At 38.4% G+C, this 20092-nt stretch overlaps 4 non-coding genes across 4 annotated transcripts; all 4 read right to left on the reverse strand.

The window, feature by feature from the left end:
* Window positions 1–143: 143 nt before the first annotated feature.
* TRNAK-CUU (transfer RNA lysine (anticodon CUU)) lies at window positions 144–216 on the reverse strand. The gene has a single exon. It is a non-coding gene; the product is annotated as a tRNA-Lys (tRNA).
* Window positions 217–8667: 8451 nt separating this feature from the next.
* Window positions 8668–8740, reverse strand: TRNAK-CUU (transfer RNA lysine (anticodon CUU)). The gene has a single exon. It is a non-coding gene; the product is annotated as a tRNA-Lys (tRNA).
* A 914-nt stretch (window positions 8741–9654) lies between these two features.
* TRNAK-CUU (transfer RNA lysine (anticodon CUU)) lies at window positions 9655–9727 on the reverse strand. The gene has a single exon. It is a non-coding gene; the product is annotated as a tRNA-Lys (tRNA).
* A 915-nt stretch (window positions 9728–10642) lies between these two features.
* On the reverse strand, window positions 10643–10715 carry TRNAK-CUU (transfer RNA lysine (anticodon CUU)). Its single transcript has one exon. It is a non-coding gene; the product is annotated as a tRNA-Lys (tRNA).
* Window positions 10716–20092: the final 9377 nt, after the last annotated feature.

Raw genomic sequence — 20092 nt, forward strand, 5'->3', positions numbered from 1 at the left:
TAAGGTGTGGTATTGCCCCATTACACATCATCCAGACATGCATTCATATATTGCATGTTAACAATGAAAATATTGCAAATATTGTAAAGAGACTTTCAATTTCTATTTTTTTGGTCAAAAAGCACTAAAATTTTAGTTGTTTTCGCCCAACGTGGGGCTCGAACCCACGACCCTGAGATTAAGAGTCTCATGCTCTACCAACTGAGCTAGCCGGGCTTCTTTGGATGCTTATAGATTTCTTCCCTATCCCTGCACTGCCGTTTTCCACAGATAGGATGTACTCTGGTGGAGTTTGGAAAGAAAATACACATCAGCCAGAGGCAGAAATAGTCTAAGAAAGTATCAAACACAATTACCAGTCAATATCAGAACGCTTTGAAGAATATCAGGAAATAGCCGATTAAACCTGTGTGGAAAAAAGTCTTATTTGTGTTTTCTCCAATTTATTTTATAGTAAGATGATGCATACTTTTTCTTTTACAGTGAATACATTAAGGTATGGTATTGCCCCATTACACATCATCCAGACATGCATTCATATATTGCATGTTAACAATGAAAATATTGCAAAGAGACTTTCAATTTCTATTTTTTTGGTCAAAAAGCACTACAATTTTAGTTGTTTTCGCCCAACGTGGGGCTCAAACCCACGACCCTGAGATTAAGAGTCTCATGCTCTACCGACTGAGCTAGCCGGGCTCCTTTGGATGCCTATAGTTTTCTTCCCTATCCCTGCACTGCCGCTTTCCACAGATAGGATGCTGTGTAATCATAGGCTCTGGTGGAGTTTGGAAAGAAAATACACATCAGCCAGAGGCAGAAATAGTCTAAGAAAGTATCAAACACAATTACCAGTCAATATCAGAACGCATTGAAGAATATCAGGAAATAGCCGATTAAACATGTGTGGAAAAAAGTCTTATTTGTGTTTTCTCCACTTTATTTTATAGTAAAATGATACATACTTTTTCTTTTACAGTGAATACATTAAGGTGTGGTATTGCCCCATTACACATCATCCAGACATGCATTCATATATTGCATGTTAACAATGAAAATATTGCAAATATTGTAAAGAGACTTTCAATTTCTATTTTTTTGGTCAAAAAGCACTAAAATTTTAGTTGTTTTCGCCCAACGTGGGGCTCGAACCCACGACCCTGAGATTAAGAGTCTCATGCTCTACCGACTGAGCTAGCCGGGGTCCTATGGATGCCTATAGTTTTCTTCCCTATCCCTGCACTGCCGTTTTCCACAGATAGGATGCTGTGTAATCATAGGCTCTGGTGGAGTTTGGAAAGAAAATACACATCAGCCAGAGGCAGAAATAGTCTAAGAAAGTATCAAACACAATTACCAGTCAATATCAGAACGCATTGAAGAATATCAGGAAATAGCCGATTAAACCTGTGTGGAAAAAAGTCCTATTTGTGTTTTCTCCACTTTATTTTATAGTAAGATGATACATACTTTTTCTTTTACAGTGAATACATTAAGGTGTGGTATTGCCCCATTACACATCATCCAGACATGCATTCATATATTTCATGTTAACAATAAAAATATTGCAAATATTGTAAAGAGACTTTCAATTTCTATTTTTTTGGTCAAAAAGCATTAAAATTATAGTTGTTTCGCCCAACGTGGGGCTCGCACCCACGACCCTGAGATTAAGAGTCTCATGCTCTACCGACTGAGCTAGCCAGGCTCCTTTGGATGCCTATAGTTTTCTTCCCTATCCCTGCACTGCCGCTTTCCACAGATAGGATGCTGTGTAATCATAGGCTCTGGTGGAGTTTGGAAAGAAAATACACATCAGCCAGAGGCAGAAATAGTCTAAGAAAGTATCAAACACAATTACCAGTCAATATCAGAACGCATTGAAGAATATCAGGAAATAGCCGATTAAACCTGTGTGGAAAAAAGTCCTATTTGTGTTTTCTCCACTTTATTTTATAGTAAGATGATACATAATTTTTCTTTTACAGTGAATACATTAAGGTGTTGTAGTGCCCCATTACACATCATCCAGACATGCATTCATATATTGCATGTTAACAATGATAATATTGCAAATATTGTAAAGAGACTTTCAATTTCTATTTTTTTGGTCAAAAAGCACTAAAATTTTAGTTGTTTTCGCCCAACGTGGGGCTCAAACCCACGACCCTGAGATTAAGAGTCTCATGCTCTACCGACTGAGCTAGCCAGGCTCCTTTGGATGCCTATAGTTTTCTTCCCTATCCCTGCACTGCCGTTTTCCACAGATAGGATGTATTTTTTTGGTCAAAAAGCACTATAATTTTAGTTGTTTTCACCCAACGTGGGGCTCGAACCCACGACCCTGAGATTAAGAGTCTCATGCTCTACCGACTGAGCTAGCCAGGCTCCTTTGGATGCCTATAGTTTTCTTCCCTATCCCTGCACTGCCGCTTTCCACAGATAGGATGCTGTGTAATCATAGGCTCTGGTGGAGTTTGGAAAGAAAATACACATCAGCCAGAGGCAGAAATAGTCTAAGAAAGTATCAAACACAATTACCAGTCAATATCAGAACGCATTGAAGAATATCAGGAAATAGCCGATTAAACCTGTGTGGAAAAAAGTCCTATTTGTGTTTTCTCCACTTTATTTTATAGTAAGATGATACATACTTTTTCTTTTACAGTGAATACATTAAGGTGTGGTATTGCCCCATTACACATCATCCAGACATGCATTCATATATTGCATGTTAACAATCAAAATATTGCAAATATTGTAAAGAGACTTTCAATTTCTATTTTTTTGGTCAAAAAGCACTAAAATTTTAGTTGTTTTCGCCCAACGTGGGGCTCAAACCCACGACCCTGAGATTAAGAGTCTCATGCTCTACCGACTGAGCTAGCCAGGCTCCTTTGGACGCCTATAGTTTTCTTCCCTATCCCTGCACTGCCGTTTTCCACAGATAGGATGTATTTTTTTGGTCAAAAAGCACTATAATTTGAGTTGTTTTCACCCAACGTGGGGCTCGAACCCACGACCCTGAGATTAAGAGTCTCATGCTCTACCGACTGAGCTAGCCAGGCTCCTTTGGATGCCTATAGTTTTCTTCCCTATCCCTGCACTGCCGTTTTCCACAGATAGGATGTATTTTTTTGGTCAAAAAGCATTACAATTTTAGTTGTGTTCGCCCAACGTGGGCTCGAACCCACGACCCTGAGATTAAGAGTATCATGCTCTACCGACTGAGCTAGCCGGGCTCCTTTGGATGCCTATAGTTTTCTTCCCTATCCCTGCACTGCCGTTTTCCACAGATAGGATGCTGTGTAATCATAGGCTCTGGTGGAGTTTGGAAAGAAAATACACATCAGCCAGAGGCAGAAATAGTCTAAGAAAGTATCAAACACAATTACCAGTCAATATCAGAACGCATTGAAGAATATCAGGAAATAGCCGATTAAACCTGTGTGGAAAAAAGTCCTATTTGTGTTTTCTCCACTTTATTTTATAGTAAGATGATACATAATTTTTCTTTTACAGTGAATACATTAAGGTGTGGTATTGCCCCATTACACATCATCCAGACATGCATTCATATATTGCATGTTAACAATGATAATATTGCAAATATTGTAAAGAGACTTTCAATTTCTATTTTTTTGGTCAAAAAGCACTAAAATTTTAGTTGTTTTCGCCCAACGTGAGGCTCAAACCCACAACCCTGAGATTAAGAGTCTCATGCTCTACCGACTGAGCTAGCCGGGCTTCTTTGGATGCTTATAGTTTTCTTCCCTATCCCTGCACTGCCGTTTTCCACAGATAGGATGTACTCTGGTGGAGTTTGGAAAGAAAATACACATCAGCCAGAGGCAGAAATAGTCTAAGAAAGTATCAAACACAATTACCAGTCAATATCAGAACGCATTGAAGAATATCAGGAAATAGCCGATTAAACCTGTGTGGAAAAAAGTCTTATTTGTGTTTTCTCCACTTTATTTTATAGTAAGATGATGCATACTTTTTCTTTTACAGTGAATACATTAAGGTATGGTATTGCCCCATTACACATCATCCAGACATGGATTCATATATTGCATGTTAACAATGAAAATATTGCAAAGAGACTTTCAATTTCTATTTTTTTGGTCAAAAAGCACTACAATTTTAGTTGTTTTCGCCCAACGTGGGGCTCAAACCCACAACCCTGAGATTAAGAGTCTCATGCTCTACCGACTGAGCTAGCCGGGCTCCTTTGGATGCCTATAGTTTTCTTCCCTATCCCTGCACTGCCGCTTTCCACAGATAGGATGCTGTGTAATAGTAGGCTCTGGTGGAGTTTGGAAAGAAAATACACATCAGCCAGAGGCAGAAATAGTCTAAGAAAGTATCAAACACAATTACCAGTCAATATCAGAACGCATTGAAGAATATCAGGAAATAGCCGATTAAACCTGTGTGGAAAAAAGTCCTATTTGTGTTTTCTCCACTTTATTTTATAGTAAGATGATACATACTTTTTCTTTTACAGTGAATACATTAAGGTGTGGTATTGCCCCATTACACATCATCCAGACATGCATTCATATATTGCATGTTAACAATCAAAATATTGCAAATATTGTAAAGAGACTTTCAATTTCTATTTTTTTGGTCAAAAAGCACTAAAATTTTAGTTGTTTTCGCCCAACGTGGGGCTCAAACCCACGACCCTGAGATTAAGAGTCTCATGCTCTACCGACTGAGCTAGCCAGGCTCCTTTGGACGCCTATAGTTTTCTTCCCTATCCCTGCACTGCCGTTTTCCACAGATAGGATGTATTTTTTTGGTCAAAAAGCACTATAATTTGAGTTGTTTTCACCCAACGTGGGGCTCGAACCCACGACCCTGAGATTAAGAGTCTCATGCTCTACCGACTGAGCTAGCCAGGCTCCTTTGGATGCCTATAGTTTTCTTCCCTATCCCTGCACTGCCGTTTTCCACAGATAGGATGTATTTTTTTGGTCAAAAAGCATTACAATTTTAGTTGTGTTCGCCCAACGTGGGCTCGAACCCACGACCCTGAGATTAAGAGTATCATGCTCTACCGACTGAGCTAGCCGGGCTCCTTTGGATGCCTATAGTTTTCTTCCCTATCCCTGCACTGCCGTTTTCCACAGATAGGATGCTGTGTAATCATAGGCTCTGGTGGAGTTTGGAAAGAAAATACACATCAGCCAGAGGCAGAAATAGTCTAAGAAAGTATCAAACACAATTACCAGTCAATATCAGAACGCATTGAAGAATATCAGGAAATAGCCGATTAAACCTGTGTGGAAAAAAGTCCTATTTGTGTTTTCTCCACTTTATTTTATAGTAAGATGATACATAATTTTTCTTTTACAGTGAATACATTAAGGTGTGGTATTGCCCCATTACACATCATCCAGACATGCATTCATATATTGCATGTTAACAATGATAATATTGCAAATATTGTAAAGAGACTTTCAATTTCTATTTTTTTGGTCAAAAAGCACTAAAATTTTAGTTGTTTTCGCCCAACGTGAGGCTCAAACCCACAACCCTGAGATTAAGAGTCTCATGCTCTACCGACTGAGCTAGCCGGGCTTCTTTGGATGCTTATAGTTTTCTTCCCTATCCCTGCACTGCCGTTTTCCACAGATAGGATGTACTCTGGTGGAGTTTGGAAAGAAAATACACATCAGCCAGAGGCAGAAATAGTCTAAGAAAGTATCAAACACAATTACCAGTCAATATCAGAACGCATTGAAGAATATCAGGAAATAGCCGATTAAACCTGTGTGGAAAAAAGTCTTATTTGTGTTTTCTCCACTTTATTTTATAGTAAGATGATGCATACTTTTTCTTTTACAGTGAATACATTAAGGTATGGTATTGCCCCATTACACATCATCCAGACATGGATTCATATATTGCATGTTAACAATGAAAATATTGCAAAGAGACTTTCAATTTCTATTTTTTTGGTCAAAAAGCACTACAATTTTAGTTGTTTTCGCCCAACGTGGGGCTCAAACCCACAACCCTGAGATTAAGAGTCTCATGCTCTACCGACTGAGCTAGCCGGGCTCCTTTGGATGCCTATAGTTTTCTTCCCTATCCCTGCACTGCCGCTTTCCACAGATAGGATGCTGTGTAATAGTAGGCTCTGGTGGAGTTTGGAAAGAAAATACACATCAGCCAGAGGCAGAAATAGTCTAAGAAAGTATCAAACACAATTACCAGTCAATATCAGAACGCATTGAAGAATATCAGGAAATAGCCGATTAAACCTGTGTGGAAAAAAGTCCTATTTGTGTTTTCTCCACTTTATTTTATAGTAAGATGATACATACTTTTTCTTTTACAGTGAATACATTAAGGTGTGGTATTGCCCCATTACACATCATCCAGACATGCATTCATATATTGCATGTTAACAATGAAAATATTGCAAATATTGTAAAGAGACTTTCAATTTCTATTTTTTTGGTCAAAAAGCACTAAAATTTTAGTTGTTTCCGCCCAACGTGGGGCTCGAACCCACGACCCTGAGATTAAGAGTCTCACAATCTACCGACTGAGCTAGCCGGGCTTCTTTGGATGCTTATAGTTTTCTTCCCTATCCCTGCACTGCCGTTTTCCACAGATAGGATGTACTCTGGTGGAGTTTGGAAAGAAAATACACATCAGCCAGAGGCAGAAATAGTCTAAGAAAGTATCAAACACAATTACCAGTCAATATCAGAACGCTTTGAAGAATATCAGGAAATAGCCGATTAAACCTGTGTGGAAAAAAGTCTTATTTGTGTTTTCTCCAATTTATTTTATAGTAAGATGATGCATACTTTTTCTTTTACAGTGAATACATTAAGGCATGGTATTGCCCCATTACACATCATCCAGACATGCATTCATATATTGCATGTTAACAATGAAAATATTGCAAAGAGACTTTCAATTTCTATTTTTTTGGTCAAAAAGTACTACAATTTTAGTTGTTATCGCCCAACGTGGGGCTCAAACCCACGACCCTGAGATTAAGAGTCTCATGCTCTACCGACTGAGCTAGCCAGGCTCCTTTGGTTGCCTATAGTTTTCTTCCCTATCCCTGCACTGCCGCTTTCCACAGATAAGATGCTGTGTAATCATAGGCTCTGGTGGAGTTTGGAAAGAAAATACACATCAGCCAGAGGCAGAAATAGTCTAAGAAAGTATCAAACACAATTACCAGTCAATATCAGAACGCATTGAAGAATATCAGGAAATAGCCGATTAAACCTGTGTGGAAAAAAGTCTTATTTGTGTTTTCTCCACTTTATTTTATAGTAAGATGATGCATACTTTTTCTTTTACAGTGAATACATTAAGGTATGGTATTGCCCCATTACACATCATCCAGACATGCATTCATATATTGCATGTTAACAATGAAAATATTGCAAAGAGACTTTCAATTTCTATTTTTTTGGTCAAAAAGCACTACAATTTTAGTTGTTTTCGCCCAACGTGGGGCTCAAACCCACGACCCTGAGATTAAGAGTCTCATGCTCGACCGACTGAGCTAGCCGGGCTCCTTTGGATGCCTATAGTTTTCTTCCCTATCCCTGCACTGCCGCTTTCCACAGATAGGATGCTGTGTAATCATAGGCTCTGGTGGAGTTTGGAAAGAAAATACACATCAGCCAGAGGCAGAAATAGTCTAAGAAAGTATCAAACACAATTACCAGTCAATATCAGAACGCATTGAAGAATATCAGGAAATAGCCGATTAAACCTGTGTGGAAAAAAGTCTTATTTGTGTTTTCTCCACTTTATTTTATAGTAAGATGATACATACTTTTTCTTTTACAGTGAATACATTAAGGTGTGGTATTGCCCCATTACACATCATCCAGACATGCATTCATATATTGCATGTTAACAATCAAAATATTGCAAATATTGTAAAGAGACTTTCAATTTCTATTTTTTTGGTCAAAAAGCACTAAAATTTTAGTTGTTTTCGCCCAACATGGGGCTCAAACCCACGAGCCTGAGATTAAGAGTCTCATGCTCTACCGACTGAGCTAGCCAGGCTCCTTTGGATGCCTATAGTTTTCTTCCCTATCCCTGCACTGCCGTTTTCCACAGATAGGATGTATTTTTTTGGTCAAAAAGCATTACAATTTTAGTTGTGTTCGCCCAACGTGGGCTCGAACCCACGACCCTGAGATTAAGAGTATCATGCTCTACCGACTGAGCTAGCCGGGCTCCTTTGGATGCCTATAGTTTTCTTCCCTATCCCTGCACTGCCATTTTCCACAGATAGGATGCTGTGTAATCATAGGCTCTGGTGGAGTTTGGAAAGAAAATACACATCAGCCAGAGGCAGAAATAGTCTAAGAAAGTATCAAACACAATTACCAGTCAATATCAGAATGCATTGAAGAATATCAGGAAATAGCCGATTAAACCTGTGTGGAAAAAAGTCCTATTTGTGTTTTCTCCACTTTATTTTATAGTAAGATGATACATACTTTTTCTTTTACAGTGAATACATTAAGGTGTGGTATTGCCCCATTACACATCATCCAGACATGCATTCATATATTGCATGTTAACAATGAAAATATTGCAAATATTGTAAAGAGACTTTCAATTTCTATTTTTTTGGTCAAAAAGCACTAAAATTTTAGTTGTTTTCGCCCAACGTGGGGCTCGAACCCACGACCCTGAGATTAAGAGTCTCATGCTCTACCAACTGAGCTAGCCGGGCTTCTTTGGATGCGTATAGTTTTCTTCCCTATCCCTGCACTGCCGTTTTCCACAGATAGGATGTACTCTGGTGGAGTTTGGAAAGAAAATACACATCAGCCAGAGGCAGAAATAGTCTAAGAAAGTATCAAACACAATTACCAGTCAATATCAGAACGCTTTGAAGAATATCAGGAAATAGCCGATTAAACCTGTGTGGAAAAAAGTCTTATTTGTGTTTTCTCCAATTTATTTTATAGTAAGATGATGCATACTTTTTCTTTTACAGTGAATACATTAAGGTATGGTATTGCCCCATTACACATCATCCAGACATGCATTCATATATTGCATGTTAACAATGAAAATATTGCAAAGAGACTTTCAATTTCTATTTTTTTGGTCAAAAAGCACTACAATTTTAGTTGTTTTCGCCCAACGTGGGGCTCAAACCCACGACCCTGAGATTAAGAGTCTCATGCTCTACCGACTGAGCTAGCCGGGCTCCTTTGGATGCCTATAGTTTTCTTCCCTATCCCTGCACTGCCGCTTTCCACAGATAGGATGCTGTGTAATCATAGGCTCTGGTGGAGTTTGGAAAGAAAATACACATCAGCCAGAGGCAGAAATAGTCTAAGAAAGTATCAAACACAATTACCAGTCAATATCAGAACGCATTGAAGAATATCAGGAAATAGCCGATTAAACATGTGTGGAAAAAAGTCTTATTTGTGTTTTCTCCACTTTATTTTATAGTAAAATGATACATACTTTTTCTTTTACAGTGAATACATTAAGGTGTGGTATTGCCCCATTACACATCATCCAGACATGCATTCATATATTGCATGTTAACAATGAAAATATTGCAAATATTGTAAAGAGACTTTCAATTTCTATTTTTTGGTCAAAAAGCACTAAAATTTTAGTTGTTTTCGCCCAACGTGGGGCTCGAACCCACGACCCTGAGATTAAGAGTCTCATGCTCTACCAACTGAGCTAGCCGGGCTTCTTTGGATGCTTATAGTTTTCTTCCCTATCCCTGCACTGCCGTTTTCCACAGATAGGATGTACTCTGGTGGAGTTTGGAAAGAAAATACACATCAGCCAGAGGCAGAAATAGTCTAAGAAAGTATCAAACACAATTACCAGTCAATATCAGAACGCTTTGAAGAATATCAGGAAATAGCCGATTAAACCTGTGTGGAAAAAAGTCTTATTTGTGTTTTCTCCAATTTATTTTATAGTAAGATGATGCATACTTTTTCTTTTACAGTGAATACATTAAGGTATGGTATTGCCCCATTACACATCATCCAGACATGCATTCATATATTGCATGTTAACAATGAAAATATTGCAAAGAGACTTTCAATTTCTATTTTTTTGGTCAAAAAGCACTACAATTTTAGTTGTTTTCGCCCAACGTGGGGCTCAAACCCACGACCCTGAGATTAAGAGTCTCATGCTCTACCGACTGAGCTAGCCGGGCTCCTTTGGATGCCTATAGTTTTCTTCCCTATCCCTGCACTGCCGCTTTCCACAGATAGAATGCTGTGTAATCATAGGCTCTGGTGGAGTTTGGAAAGAAAATACACATCAGCCAGAGGCAGAAATAGTCTAAGAAAGTATCAAACACAATTACCAGTCAATATCAGAACGCATTGAAGAATATCAGGAAATAGCCGATTAAACATGTGTGGAAAAAAGTCTTATTTGTGTTTTCTCCACTTTATTTTATAGTAAAATGATACATACTTTTTCTTTTACAGTGAATACATTAAGGTGTGGTATTGCCCCATTACACATCATCCAGACATGCATTCATATATTGCATGTTAACAATGAAAATATTGCAAATATTGTAAAGAGACTTTCAATTTCTATTTTTTTGGTCAAAAAGCACTAAAATTTTAGTTGTTTTCGCCCAACGTGGGGCTCGAACCCACGACCCTGAGATTAAGAGTCTCATGCTCTACCAACTGAGCTAGCCGGGCTTCTTTGGATGCTTATAGTTTTCTTCCCTATCCCTGCACTGCCGTTTTCCACAGATAGGATGTACTCTGGTGGAGTTTGGAAAGAAAATACACATCAGCCAGAGGCAGAAATAGTCTAAGAAAGTATCAAACACAATTACCAGTCAATATCAGAACGCTTTGAAGAATATCAGGAAATAGCCGATTAAACCTGTGTGGAAAAAAGTCTTATTTGTGTTTTCTCCAATTTATTTTATAGTAAGATGATGCATACTTTTTCTTTTACAGTGAATACATTAAGGTATGGTATTGCCCCATTACACATCATCCAGACATGCATTCATATATTGCATGTTAACAATGAAAATATTGCAAAGAGACTTTCAATTTCTATTTTTTTGGTCAAAAAGCACTACAATTTTAGTTGTTATCGCCCAACGTGGGGCTCAAACCCACGACCCTGAGATTAAGAGTCTGATGCTCTACCGACTGAGCTAGCCAGGCTCCTTTGGTTGCTTATAGTTTTCTTCCCTATCCCTGCACTGCCGCTTTCCACAGATAGGATGCTGTGTAATCATAGGCTCTGGTGGAGTTTGGAAAGAAAATACACATCAGCCAGAGGCAGAAATAGTCTAAGAAAGTATCAAACACAATTACCAGTCAATATCAGAACGCATTGAAGAATATCAGGAAATATTCGATTAAACCTGTGTGGAAAAAAGTCTTATTTGTGTTTTCTCCACTTTATTTTATAGTAAGATGATACATACTTTTTCTTTTACAGTGAATACATTAAGGTGTGGTATTGCCCCATTACACATCATCCAGACATACATTCATATATTGCATGTTAACAATCAAAATATTGCAAATATTGTAAAGAGACTTTCAATTTCTATTTTTTTGGTCAAAAAGCACTAAAATTTTAGTTTTCGCCCAACGTGGGGCTCAAACCCACGCCCCTGAGATTAAGAGTCTCATGCTCTACCGACTGAGCTAGCCAGGCTCCTTTGGATGCCTATAGTTTTCTTCCCTATCCCTGCACTGCCGTTTTCCACAGATAGGATGTATTTTTTTGGTCAAAAAGCACTATAATTTTAGTTGTTTTCACCCAACGTGGGGCTCGAACCCACGACCCTGAGATTAAGAGTCTCATGACCAAAAAAATAGAAATTGAAAGTACACATCAGCCAGAGGCAGAAATAGTCTAAGAAAGTATCAAACACAATTACCAGTCAATATCAGAACGCATTGAAGAATATCAGGAAATAGCCGATTAAACCTGTGTGGAAAAAAGTCTTATTTGTGTTTTCTCCACTTTATTTTATAGTAAGATGATACATACTTTTTCTTTTACAGTGAATACATTAAGGTGTGGTATTGCCCCATTACACATCATCCAGACATGCATTCATATATTGCATGTTAACAATCAAAATATTGCAAATATTGTAAAGAGACTTTCAATTTCTATTTTTTTGGTCAAAAAGCACTAAAATTTTAGTTGTTTTCGCCCAACGTGGGGCTCAAACCCACGACCCTGAGATTAAGAGTCTCATGCTCTACCGACTGAGCTAGCCAGGCTCCTTTGGATGCCTATAGTTTTCTTCCCTATCCCTGCACTGCCATTTTCCACAGATAGGATGTATTTTTTTGGTCAAAAAGCACTATAATTTTAGTTGTTTTCACCCAACGTGGGGCTCGAACCCACGACCCTGAGATTAAGAGTCTCATGCTCTACCGACTGAGCTAGCCAGGCTCCTTTGGATGCCTATAGTTTTCTTCCCTATCCCTGCACTGCCGTTTTCCACAGATAGGATGTATTTTTTTGGTCAAAAAGCATTACAATTTTAGTTGTGTTCGCCCAACGTGGGCTCGAACCCACGACCCTGAGATTAAGAGTATCATGCTCTACCGACTGAGCTAGCCGGGCTCCTTTGGATGCCTCTAGTTTTCTTCCCTATCCCTGCACTGCCGTTTTCCACAGATAGGATGCTGTGTAATCATAGGCTCTGGTGGAGTTTGGAAAGAAAATACACATCAGCCAGAGGCAGAAATAGTCTAAGAAAGTATCAAACACAATTCCCAGTCAATATCAGAACGCATTGAAGAATATCAGGAAATAGCCGATTAAACCTGTGTGGAAAAAAGTCCTATTTGTGTTTTCTCCACTTTATTTTATAGTAAGATGATACATACTTTTTCTTTTACAGTGAATACATTAAGGTGTGGTATTGCCCCATTACACATCATCCAGACATGCATTCATATATTGCATGTTAACAATGAAAATATTGCAAATATTGTAAAGAGACTTTCAATTTCTATTTTTTTGGTCAAAAAGCACTAAAATTTTAGTTGTTTTTGCCCAACGTGGGGCTCGAACCCACGACCCTGAGATTTAGAGTCTCATGCTCTACCGACTGAGCTAGCCGGGCTTCTTTGGATGCTTATAGTTTTCTTCCCTATCCCTGCACTGCCGTTTTCCACAGATACAATGTACTCTGGTGGAGTTTGGAAAGAAAATACACATCAGCCAGAGGCAGAAATAGTCTAAGAAAGTATCAAACACAATTACCAGTCAATATCAGAACGCATTGAAGAATATCAGGAAATAGCCGATTAAACCTGTGTGGAAAAAAGTCTTATTTGTGTTTTCTCCACTTTATTTTATAGTAAGATGATGCATACTTTTTCTTTTACAGTGAATACATTAAGGTATGGTATTGCCCCATTACACATCATCCAGACATGCATTCATATATTGCATGTTAACAATGAAAATATTGCAAAGAGACTTTCAATTTCTATTTTTTTGGTCAAAAAGCACTACAATTTTAGTTGTTTTCGCCCAACGTGGGGCTCAAACCCAGGACCCTGAGATTAAGAGTCTCATGCTCTACCGACTGAGCTAGCCGGGCTCCTTTGGATGCCTATAGTTTTCTTCCCTATCCCTGCACTGCCGCTTTCCACAGATAGGATGCTGTGTAATCATAGGCTCTGGTGGAGTTTGGAAAGAAAATACACATCAGCCAGAGGCAGAAATAGTCTAAGAAAGTATCAAACACAATTACCAGTCAATATCAGAACGCATTGAAGAATATCAGGAAATAGCCGATTAAACCTGTGTGGAAAAAAGTCTTATTTGTGTTTTCTCCACTTTATTTTATAGTAAGATGATACATACTTTTTCTTTTACAGTGAATACATTAAGGTGTGGTATTTCCCCATTACACATCATCCAGACATGCATTCATATATTGCATGTTAACAATCAAAATATTGCAAATATTGTAAAGAGACTTTCAATTTCTATTTTTTTGGTCAAAAAGCACTAAAATTTTAGTTGTTTTCGCCCAACGTGGGGCTCAAACCCACGACCCTGAGATTAAGAGTCTCATGCTCTACCAACTGAGCTAGCCAGGCTCCTTTGGATGCCTATAGTTTTCTTCCTTATCCCTGCACTGCCGTTTTCCACAGATAGGATGTATTTTTTTGGTCAAAAAGCATTACAATTTTAGTTGTGTTCGCCCAACGTGGGCTCGAACCCACGACCCTGAAATTAAGAGTATCATGCTCTACCGACTGAGCTAGCCGGGCTCCTTTGGATGCCTATAGTTTTCTTCCCTATCCCTGCACTGCCGTTTTCCACAGATAGGATGCTGTGTAATCATAGGCTCTGGTGGAGTTTGGAAAGAAAATACACATCAGCCAGAGGCAGAAATAGTCTAAGAAACTATCAAACACAATTACCAGTCAATATCAGAACGCATTGAAGAATATCAGGAAATAGCCGATTAAACCTGTGTGGAAAAAAGTCTTATTTGTGTTTTCTCCACTTTATTTTATAGTAAGATGATACATACTTTTTCTTTTACAGTGAATACATTAAGGTGTTGTATTGCCCCATTACACATCATCCAGACATGCATTCATATATTGCATGTGAACAATCAAAATATTGCAAATATTGTAAAGAGACTTTCAATTTCTATTTTTTTGGTCAAAAAGCATTAAAATTTTAGTTGTTTTCGCCCAACGTGGGGCTCGCACCCACGACCCTGAGATTAAGAGTCTCATGCTCTACCGACTGAGCTAGCCGGGCTCCTTTGGATGCCTATAGTTTTCTTCCCTATCCCTGCACTGCCGCTTTCCACAGATAGGATGCTGTGTAATCATAGGCTCTGGTGGAGTTTGGAAAGAAAATACACATCAGCCAGAGGCAGAAATAGTCTAAGAAAGTATCAAACACAATTACCAGTCAATATCAGAACGCATTGAAGAATATCAGGAAATAGCCGATTAAACCTGTGTGGAAAAAAGTCTTATTTGTGTTTCCTCCACTTTATTTTATAGTAAGATGATACATACTTTTTTTTTACAGTGAATACATTAAGGTGTGGTATTGCCCCATTACACATCATCCAGACATGCATTCATATATTGCATGTTAACAATGAAAATATTGCAAATATTGTAAAGAGACTTTCAATTTATATTTTTTTGGTCAAAAAGCACTAAAATTTTAGTTGTTTTCGCCCAACGTGGGGCTCGAACCCACGACCCTGAGATTAAGAGTCTAATGCTCTACCGACTGAGCTAGCCGGGCTCCTTTGGATGCCTATAGTTTTCTTCCCTATCCCTGCACTGCCGTTTTCCACAGATAGGATGTATTTTTTTGATCAAAAAGCACTACAATTTTAGTTGTTTTCGCCCAACGTGGGGCTGATTAAGAGTCTCATGCTCTACCGACTGAGCTAGCCGGGCTCCTTTGGATGCCTATAGTTTTCTTCCCTATCCCTGCACTGCCGTTTTCCACAGATAGGATGCTGTGTAATCATAGGCTCTGGTGGAGTTTGGAAAGAAAATACACATCAGCCAGAGGCAGAAATAGTCTAAGAAAGTATCAAACACAATTACCAGTCAATATCAGAACGCATTGAAGAATATCAGGAAATAGCCGATTAAACCTGTGTGGAAAAAAGTCTTATTTGTGTTTTCTCCACTTTATTTTATAGTAAGATGATACATACTTTTTCTTTTACAGTGAATACATTAAGGTGTGGTATTGCCCCATTACACATCATCCAGACATGCATTCATATATTGCATGTTAACAATGAAAATATTGCAAATATTGTAAAGAGACTTTCAATTTCTATGTTTTTGGTCAAAAAGCACTAAAATTTTAGTTGTTTTCGCCCAACGTGGGTCTCGAACCCACGACCCTGAGATTAAGAGTCTCATGCTCTACCGACTGAGCTAGCCGGGCTCTTTTGGCTGCCTATAGTTTTCTTCCTTATCCCTGCACTGCCGTTTTCCACAGATAGGATGTATTTTTTGGGTCAAAAAGCACTACAATTTTAGTTGTGTTCGCCCAACGTGGGCTCGAACCCACGACCCTGAGATTAAGAGTATCATGCTCTACCGACTGAGCTAGCCAGGCTCCTTTGGATGCCTATAGTTTTCTTCCCTATCCCTGCACTGCCGCTTTCCACAGATAGGATGCTGTGTAATCATAGGCTCTGGTGGAGTTTGGAAAGAAAATACACATCAGCCAGAGGCAGAAATAGTCTAAGAAAGTATCAAACACAATTACCAGTCAATATCAGAACGCATTGAAGAATATCAGGAAATAGCCGATTAAACCTGTGTGGAAAAAAGTCTTATTTGTGTTTTCTCCACTTTATTTTATAGTAAGATGATACATACTTTTTCTTTTACAGTGAATACATTAAGGTGTGGTCTTGCCCCATTACACATCATCCAGACATGCATTCATATATTGCATGTTAACAATCAAAATATTGCAAATATTGTAAAGAGACTTTCAATTTCTATTTTATTGGTCAAAAAGCACTAAAATTTTAGTTGTTTTCGCCCAACGTGGGGCTCAAACCCACGACCCTGAGATTAAGAGTCTCATGCTCTACTGACTGAGCTAGCCAGGCTCCTTTGGATGCCTATAGTTTTCTTCCCTATCCCTGCACTGCCGTTTTCCACAGATAGGATGTACTCTGGTGGAGTTTGGAAAGAAAATACACATCAGCCAGAGGCAGAAATAGTCTAAGAAAGTATCAAACACAATTACCAGTCAATATCAGATCGCTTTGAAGAATATCAGGAAATAGCCAATTAAACCTGTGTGGAAAAAAGTCTTATTTGTGTTTTCTCCAATTTATTTTATAGTAAGATGATGCATATTTTTTCTTTTACAGTGAATACATTAAGGTATGGTATTGCCCCATTACACATCATCCAGACATGCATTCATATATTGCATGTTAACAATGAAAATATTGCAAAGAGACTTTCAATATCTATTTTTTTGGTCAAAAAGCACTACAATTTTAGTTGTTTTCGCCCAACGTGGGGCTCAAACCCACGACCCTGAGATTAAGAGTCTCATGCTCTATCGACTGAGCTAGCCGGGCTCCTTTGGATGCCTATAGTTTTCTTCCCTATCCCTGCACTGCCGCTTTCCACAGATAGGATGCTGTGTAATCATAGGCTCTGGTGGAGTTTGGAAAGAAAATACACATCAGCCAGAGGCAGAAATAGTCTAAGAAAGTATCAAACACAATTACCAGTCAATATCAGAACGCATTGAAGAATATCAGGAAATAGCCGATTAAACCTGTGTGGAAAAAAGTCTTATTTGTGTTTTCTCCACTTTATTTTATAGTAAGATGATACATACTTTTTCTTTTACAGTGAATACATTAAGGTGTGGTCTTGCCCCATTACACATCATCCAGACATGCATTCATATATTGCATGTTAACAATCAAAATATTGCAAATATTGTAAAGAGACTTTCAATTTCTATTTTATTGGTCAAAAAGCACTAAAATTTTAGTTGTTTTCGCCCAACGTGGGGCTCAAACCCACGACCCTGAGATTAAGAGTCTCATGCTCTACTGACTGAGCTAGCCAGGCTCCTTTGGATGCCTATAGTTTTCTTCCCTATCCCTGCACTGCCGTTTTCCACAGATAGGATGTACTCTGGTGGAGTTTGGAAAGAAAATACACATCAGCCAGAGGCAGAAATAGTCTAAGAAAGTATCAAACACAATTACCAGTCAATATCAGATCGCTTTGAAGAATATCAGGAAATAGCCAATTAAACCTGTGTGGAAAAAAGTCTTATTTGTGTTTTCTCCAATTTATTTTATAGTAAGATGATGCATATTTTTTCTTTTACAGTGAATACATTAAGGTATGGTATTGCCCCATTACACATCATCCAGACATGCATTCATATATTGCATGTTAACAATGAAAATATTGCAAAGAGACTTTCAATATCTATTTTTTTGGTCAAAAAGCACTACAATTTTAGTTGTTTTCGCCCAACGTGGGGCTCAAACCCACGACCCTGAGATTAAGAGTCTCATGCTCTACCGACTGAGCTAGCCGGGCTCCTATGGATGCCTATAGTTTTCTTCCCTATCCCTGCACTGCCGTTTTCCACAGATAGGATGCTGTGTAATCATAGGCTCTGGTGGAGTTTGGAAAGAAAATACACATCAGCCAGAGGCAGAAATAGTCTAAGAAAGTATCAAACACAATTACCAGTCAATATCAGAACGCATTGAAGAATATCAGGAAATAGCCGATTAAACCTGTGTGGAAAAAAGTCCTATTTGTGTTTTCTCCACTTTATTTTATAGTAAGATGATACATACTTTTTCTTTTACAGTGAATACATTAAGGTGTGGTATTGCCCCATTACACATCATCCAGACATGCATTCATATATTTCATGTTAACAATAAAAATATTGCAAATATTGTAAAGAGACTTTCAATTTCTATTTTTTTGGTCAAAAAGCATTAAAATTATAGTTGTTTCTCCCAACGTGGGGCTCGCACCCACGACCCTGAGATTAAGAGTCTCATGCTCTACCGACTGAGCTAGCCAGGCTCCTTGGGATGCCTATAGTTTTCTTCCCTATCCCTGCACTGCCGCTTTCCACAGATAGGATGCTGTGTAATCATAGGCTCTGGTGGAGTTTGGAAAGAAAATACACATCAGCCAGAGGCAGAAATAGTCTAAGAAAGTATCAAACACAATTACCAGTCAATATCAGAACGCATTGAAGAATATCAGGAAATAGCAGATTAAACCTGTGTGGAAAAAAGTCCTATTTGTGTTTTCTCCACTTTATTTTATAGTAAGATGATACATAATTTTTCTTTTACAGTGAATACATTAAGGTGTGGTAGTGCCCCATTACACATCATCCAGACATGCATTCATATATTGCATGTTAACAATGATAATATTGCAAATATTGTAAAGAGACTTTCAATTTCTATTTTTTTGGTCAAAAAGCACTAAAATTTTAGTTGTTTTCGCCCAACGTGGGGCTCAAACCCACGACCCTGAGATTAAGAGTCTCATGCTCTACCGACTGAGCTAGCCAGGCTCCTTTGGATGCCTATAGTTTTCTTCCCTATCCCTGCACTGCCGTTTTCCACAGATAGGATGTACTCTGGTGGAGTTTGGAAAGAAAATACACATCAGCCAGAGGCAGAAATAGTCTAAGAAAGTATCAAACACAATTACCAGTCAATATCAGAACGCATTGAAGAATATCAGGAAATAGCCGATTAAACCTGTGTGGAAAAAAGTCTTATTTGTGTTTTCTCCACTTTATTTTATAGTAAGATGATGCATACTTTTTCTTTTACAGTGAATACATTAAGGTATGGTATTGCCCCATTACACATCATCCAGACATGCATTCATATATTGCATGTTAACAATGAAAATATTGCAAAGAGACTTTCAATTTCTATTTTTTTGGTCAAAAAGCACTACAATTTTAGTTGTTTTCGCCCAACGTGGGGCTCAAACCCACAACCCTGAGATTAAGAGTCTCATGCTCTACCGACTGAGCTAGCCGGGCTCCTTTGGATGCCTATAGTTTTCTTCCCTATCCCTGCACTGCCGCTTTCCACAGATAGGATGCTGTGTAATCATAGGCTCTGGTGGAGTTTGGAAAGAAAATACACATCAGCCAGAGGCAGAAATAGTCTAAGAAAGTATCAAACACAATTACCAGTCAATATCAGAACGCATTGAAGAATATCAGGAAATAGCCGATTAAACCTGTGTGGAAAAAAGTCCTATTTGTGTTTTCTCCACTTTATTTTATAGTAAGATGATACATACTTTTTCTTTTACAGTGAATACATTAAGGTGTGGTATTGCCCCATTACACATCATCCAGACATGCATTCATATATTGCATGTTAACAATGAAAATATTGCAAATATTGTAAAGAGACTTTCAATTTCTATTTTTTTGGTCAAAAAGCACTATAATTTTAGTTGTTTTCGCCCAACGTGGGGCTCGAACCCACGACCCTGAGATTAAGAGTCTCACGATC

Source organism: Ambystoma mexicanum, chromosome 4q (assembly GCF_040938575.1).
Source record: "Ambystoma mexicanum isolate Mex_15411 chromosome 4q, UKY_AmexF1_1, whole genome shotgun sequence".
Lineage (NCBI taxonomy): Eukaryota > Metazoa > Chordata > Amphibia > Caudata > Ambystomatidae > Ambystoma > Ambystoma mexicanum.